Source organism: Trachurus trachurus (assembly GCF_905171665.1).
Source record: "Trachurus trachurus genome assembly, chromosome: 12".
Lineage (NCBI taxonomy): Eukaryota > Metazoa > Chordata > Actinopteri > Carangiformes > Carangidae > Trachurus > Trachurus trachurus.
In genome coordinates this window covers 3,272,195-3,278,741 of record NC_139908.1, presented here as the reverse complement: position 1 = coordinate 3,278,741, position 6,547 = coordinate 3,272,195, and positions in this window count along the sequence as shown.

Below are 6,547 nucleotides of genomic sequence, written 5' to 3'. Positions count from 1 at the left end.
ACACAAGAGCTGATCAGGATTGACTGTTTGCTAAGCTCCGCCCATTGTTTTAAATAAAATGTAGGCTAGTTTGTTTTTTGTCCCTAAACTTAAAGCGCCTGAATGTGACAAACTGAAAGTGAGAATGGGTTGGAGTATAAACATGTCCTGATGTAAAAAAAAAAAAAAAAAAAAAAGTAAAAAAAAGAGCAGTGTATGTTAGCTTTAACCGATATTAGCATAGGAAGTTACCTTTAGGTTTAAATGGTGGTAACGATATGCCTTGGAAGCAAAACTGGGTTAGTAAAATGGATGGTAATTGCTTTGTTTACTAACTTATGTAAAAGTAAATTAACACAAATTCATTTTCAATTTGCATTTTGCTTGTAGTTTTGGAAAGTCAAGTATCTCTTGAAAAAAGATAAACAATTCATACATTTAGATTTTTTTTTTTTTTTTAAATCTTCAACCTTTAATTGTGTTTACAAGACAATAAGTTATTGTATGTCCTCTCAGCAGCTACGTCTTAAGGACAGACGTGAGGCTTCACTGAGTCATTGTCAGAAAGTCCTAGCTGGATAGCATGCTAACTTCAGGAGAAGAGAAGAAGTGAGGGAGTCGAGTTGTCGTTAGCTTAAACTATGATGAAATAGTAGATCTATGTAATAGATTATGATATCTTAGCCTCCGAAGTAACACTGGGTTACTGTAGTGAATGGTTAGCTATGTTTGCTAACATTGGCAGCTTATTTTTAAGTAAATAAACATACAAATGTATCTCTTCAAAAAGCTATTTGTAAGTTTTAGCTATAGCATTAAGATTAGCAAGCTGTTTAATGAGGCAAGAGCTTCTGTGTTTACATTATAAGAGGTTATACAACCTCTATGTTTTCAGGACAGACTGGAGGCTACAGTGACTCGGTATCGGAAAGTGATGTGGCTAGCTGGTTAGCATGTAAAAGAAAAGAAGTGATGAATCAAAACAAAGATGGTTGAGTAAACGCTAGATGCTAGACATATAAGTAAACAGCAGCTAATGCTAACTTTATAGACTAAAACTTACATATAGCTCCTTTAACTCTTTCGCGACCATTGACGAGTTAACTCGTCACAGCCTGCCGAACGTTCACGACCATTGACGAGCAAACTCGTCAAAACCGTTTTTTTTACAGATTACGATAATAGACACTCTGAGGTACCCTGTGTGTGAATATGGTAGTCCTCTGATATGTAAAACTGTTTTAAACTAAAATCAAAACATAATATTTTTTATAAACTGTGTGATCTTGGTTTTATTTGAGTAATCGTTCTCCTTGAATGCTGCTGTGGGGACAGCGTGCAGCGCTGTGCGGCTGTCGGCTACAGTGTTGCGACTTTCTCGCTGAATCTGGCGACTTTCCAAACCCTCTTTTGACAAAAGCGACCGACGACAAATGTGGCGACTTTTACCGGTGCTGTTACAAACGTTTATGGTTTGGAGACTCGGATCTGAAAGCCCGTTATCACGGCTGTTTTCACGGCGCTGTGCAGCAGAGCGGGCGCTCTGCAGCGGGGGCTGTGACCGGCCGCCCCCGCCACAGAGCACTCATCGCCGGCCAGTCACACAGCAGTGTCCCGGAGCTGCTGCGCTGCGGCCAGAGACCCACACCGCTGCACCGCTGCTCTCCAGGCTGCCACACCCCCCAGATATGCCTACAAATATATTTATTTAGCCGTAGAAATGATTTGGGAGACATGCCACACTGCAGAGTAGCGGTAAAATGAGCAGATTGCCACTTGACACAAAAGTGCGTTTTTCTCTGAAACTAGAGCGGGAGCTCCGTTTTTGGAGAAACCCAGCTCTCTTCTTCTACTTCGTCCTCACGAACGAAACGGCGGAAAAACTCGCCGTTTTTTCGTGGAGCACGTTGTAAAGTCACTCTTCAATCACGTGAAGACCGTTTGTTTCTAGGTGACGTGCAGAGTTCCGTTCGACGTGAGATAAAAGGTAAACAAATAGCCAAAAACATGTGGTCCTGAGCGGATGTGCTGAGGAATTAGTGTGGTCGCGAAAGAGTTAATGAGAGATGATTATTTGGACTTTTGTGAGGGGGGATTAGCAAAAGGTCGTTTATGAGCTTTGACGACAAAATATGTGGAGAAGACAAAGAAAAAGAGAAGAACTCACTTATAAACTGACGACATGAAAGTACGCTTCAAACAGTGGGAATGAAACAGCTTGTAGACATAGGCTACATGTGTTTTATATGTAACTTGCAAACTGTAATTGATCGTTATTTGAACACTGTTGATAAGCATGCCTTAGTAAAAGTGTGGTAGAGATTTAACACAGTGGAGGAGAACGAGGCTGCGCAGCATTAATGTAAATTATAACTCATGAACTGTGAAGCTTTTTCATTCTGAACCACTGAGGGAGTGAATTAATTCATTCTCTGCTGTTCTCAGTGGCTCAGTTACACATTAAACAGTGAAGTGTGTCAGAGGTGAAGTTATTATCGATGCCACTCAGCCTTATACTTTTTTCTGAATGACATGAATCTTTGTAGGAATGTTTCAAACAACACAGAGGTCTCGTTTTGTAGCAGCTGTCGGACCCACAGGAAACAGACCAACACAGGTTTTCCGTTTTCTGTGCCACATTTATCAGAGATTCTCCATCTTGGATTTCAGGGTTTTGATTTTAACTTTAACTGTCCATATTTTAATTGATGGTTCACAGAATCCAAATGTTTCATTAAAAAAAAACATTCTTTTAATTCTTAGTTTCCCTTTTCTTCTAATTTATTTTCTTTTTTCAGGGTTTTTTTGTTTTCCGTTTGATTTTGGATGAAATTACCCTCCATTATCCATCAGAGGGGATTCTGGGAGAATGCTCTCTATCAGGGAGTGAATCTCAATCGATGTAAATGTGAGTTTTGAGCAGTTTCCTCTTTGCTGAATTCTCTGTCTAGTTTGTTGGTTCATTGTGGCCACGTCATTAAAACAAAAAAATAAATAAAGGCTGTTCTTGTGGTCTCTGGTGTCATGCTGTTCGACTGAATAGACAATTTATTCATAACCAATCAAGCGTAATTTGCGGTTAAAGATAATTATCCTTAAAAATCAGACATAAACAAGACAGAACTATAAATTTGTTTCTAAAACAGTCGGACGCTGTGTCGCTGCATCCAATTAAAAAAAAAAGCTAGGCTAAATGATTTTTGCAAAACAATGAAAGTGACATTTTTCAACTAAATATGTTGAGTTTAACTTCGTAAACCATCCCATTCGGTGCCTATTCACATTTCACACAATGTTACAACTTTTTCGGAAACAGGTTGTAAATAAGTAAATATGAGATTTATAAATATGTTTAAAACTATACCACTTTGTTGATGTACGTTTATAAGATTTCAGACACTTTGAAATTAAGGAACTCAGACTGAACTGAATAATTTACCTCTCAAACTACAAAAAAACTTTAGATTTAGTTAAACAGCAGCAACTTTCTAATCAGAATGATAAATATTATACACATTTTGTTCTGTAAAAATATCAGATTAATGACTTATTCAGCCTTTTTTGGACTGACTTCATATCTTCAGACCAGTGTTATTATATAGTGTTATAATAATAATATATGATGTTTTTCTCTGTGTTGTCAAACTCATTATTGTTGTTCAGTAGGTTGATCCTAGTGGACGTGATGCCTTCAGGGTCAAAGAGATACAGTGGGGAATGTGCTGCATAGATCTCTGTGTATGTTACTTCACAGACATGAGGAGCAACACACACACACACACACACACACACTGATCGGTGGCGTGTGCAGCCTGCAGCATATGGACGGCCTCATGTCTCCAGCTGTGGCGGCTGATGACTGAGGGCTTCTGAGGGCAGCGGTGGCGGCGGCGGCGGCAGATGGACGCCAGGCTCGACATACGGCTGCGTCTGGTCCGACTCTGCAGGATAATGATGGGATGGAAGAGACGCATCATCACAGGTAATAGATTTATAAATGATCCATTTACAAGAAGAGACGCAGAGAAAGACACACACAGAGGGAGAGGGAGTGTGTGTGTGTGTGTTTGACCTCTGACCCCACCACCGGACTCAAAAAGAGTCGCTCAGCAGGTGTGAGGAGGGAATCAGCAGATGGAATCTACTCAGTTACCATGGAGATGATTCAGCTTCAAAGCCGGACACCTGATGGGAGACGGAGAGTAAAGACGGGAAGACGATTCCATCGCCTGCAGCTCAATCAGAGAAAACTCGTTAGTGTTAATGAATAAAACTTTATTGCCTTTTACAAACGAGAAGAAAATTTAAAATGAAAGTGAAAGTGGAGGATCTGAAGAATGGAGCTGAACGAGGTCGCAGCAAACACAGGGACGACGTGATTGGCTCGTGGTGAGATCTGATTGGTCGACAAAACAGCTGATTGAAGGGGAATTGCCATTTTTTTTTACATTCTGGACCTTATTTCTAGCATAAAATACGATAATTTCCTCACCCAGATAACTTTGGTGTCATTACAAGTGGTTGTGATGAAATGAGCTCCAGCCGAGAGGCGCGTATATCCGTATAATGGAGTCTACAGGGCAGCAGAATGCAGCCTCTAAATAACACATTATCTGCAGAGAAACTCCTTCATTTCACCAATATTTAGTTCTGATAGGCTAGTGCTATTCCCCTCTGAGTCCGGGGTTAGCTGTTATCAACATCCGGGGCGTGGCTTGTTGCTAGCGCTAATGCTACGGTTCGTTTCTGTGTGTTTCTGACTTGTCAGAACAAAATGAGCAGCTGGATGAAGTTCAGCTTCCACAGGCTTCCTCTCCTCAACCTGGACTCACTAAAGCTCCGGCTAGTTGAGATAAAAATGGACCCGAATGCCGAAGCGGAATGATTATTATCAGAATGAGCCGGGCGGCGCTCAGAGATGACATCATCCAGGTCAGAGGTCAGTAGGTCAACCTACAGACCCCGGATGTTGATAACAGCTAACCCCGGACTCAGAGGGGAATAGCACTAGCCTATCAGAACTAAATATTGGTGAAATGAATGAGTTTCTCTGCAGATATATGTGTTATTTAGAGGCTGCATTCTGCTTGTAATGACACCAAAGTTATCTGGGTGAGTAAATGATCGTATTTTATGATAGAAATAAGGTCCAGATTGTAAAAAAAAAATGCAATTACCCTTTAATACAAGGAGTGAGGTGAGAGAGGGAGGAAACCAGATGTTTTCTCGTTCTCTCTCACAGGTGTCGGAGCTTTCAGCCTCTTTGTATGTGTGTGTATACAGTGTGTGTGTTGCTGTGATGTGAACAAATCAAAGTGACTGAACCCACCCAAGTTTTTTTTTAAATGCATATCTTTATTGATTTTTGAACTTGGTACCTCATTCATCCAAGAACAATTTGTTACATCTTTCAAGTCTTTAAACAGCTTCCCTTTCTCCACCCGACCCTGAACACAGAGCCGTCAGTTGAAGAAAACAATGATACTTTGATCCTTTGAGAAAAGAAAAATGAAAAACAAAAACAGCAAAAACAAAAAACAATATGTTGTACAGCGCGCCTGCATGTCATCTGGTAAGAGTGGATACATAAATAATCGACTGAAATAAACAGGAGAGAGACAGAGAAAAGAAAAAGGAGAGAAACATACATATTCATTTCAGCACATTTCATACGACAAGCGCAAACTCAATGTGCTTCACAAAAACAAAACAAAGCACATTACATAAGCAATACACGTAAAATACATATCAAAGCACATAAAAAACAAAACAAAGCACATTACATAAGCATTATGCGTAAATTACATATAAAATCACATAAAAACAATATAAAAAGAAGGTAATGTTGCAAATTAAAAACAATTAAAAACTGAAAGCTTAAAAGAAGATAGCAGACCTGAGTTTGTGTGGAAGGGAATTCCAAAGAGTCGGACCAAACTGACTGACATGAGCTGCCACTATTCCATATGCATATGTATATATAATAATAATAAAAAGAGATTATTGATGTATGTAAAATTAAAAAGAAAACAGAAATAATACCTGAATACAATTGGTAACACTTTATAATAAGTTTACACTATGAAGCATTAGTTAAGCAATACTGAATTCTTAATTTATTACACATGAATACGGTACTCTGTTTATAAACACAGTTAGTGCTGATCAATGATGAGTAAAACATTTTAACTGTGTTTATAAACTACATACTAATGAGTATTCATGTCTTATAAATGATTAATTCAGTATTTAATGCTCAACTAATGCTTAATAGGGTGTACTTATTATAAAGTGTTACCATCAAATTCAATTAAATGGTCCAGTGATTTAAAGGGATAGTTCAACATTTTGGCAAATTGGCCCATTGCCGTTCGTTACCTTTAATTGTTGGTGCAAGCTGTTTTTAGAACGGTGGAGCAGAGCCGTGAGCTGCTCAGAGCTACGCTACGGAGGCTCATGGGATTTCTTGGTTTCCCTCATCAAACTCATCAAATACACAATCCAACAACTCCACAACGCTCTGGTGGACAAGGTGTGAGCTGCACATTCACCACGCTATGAGATAATA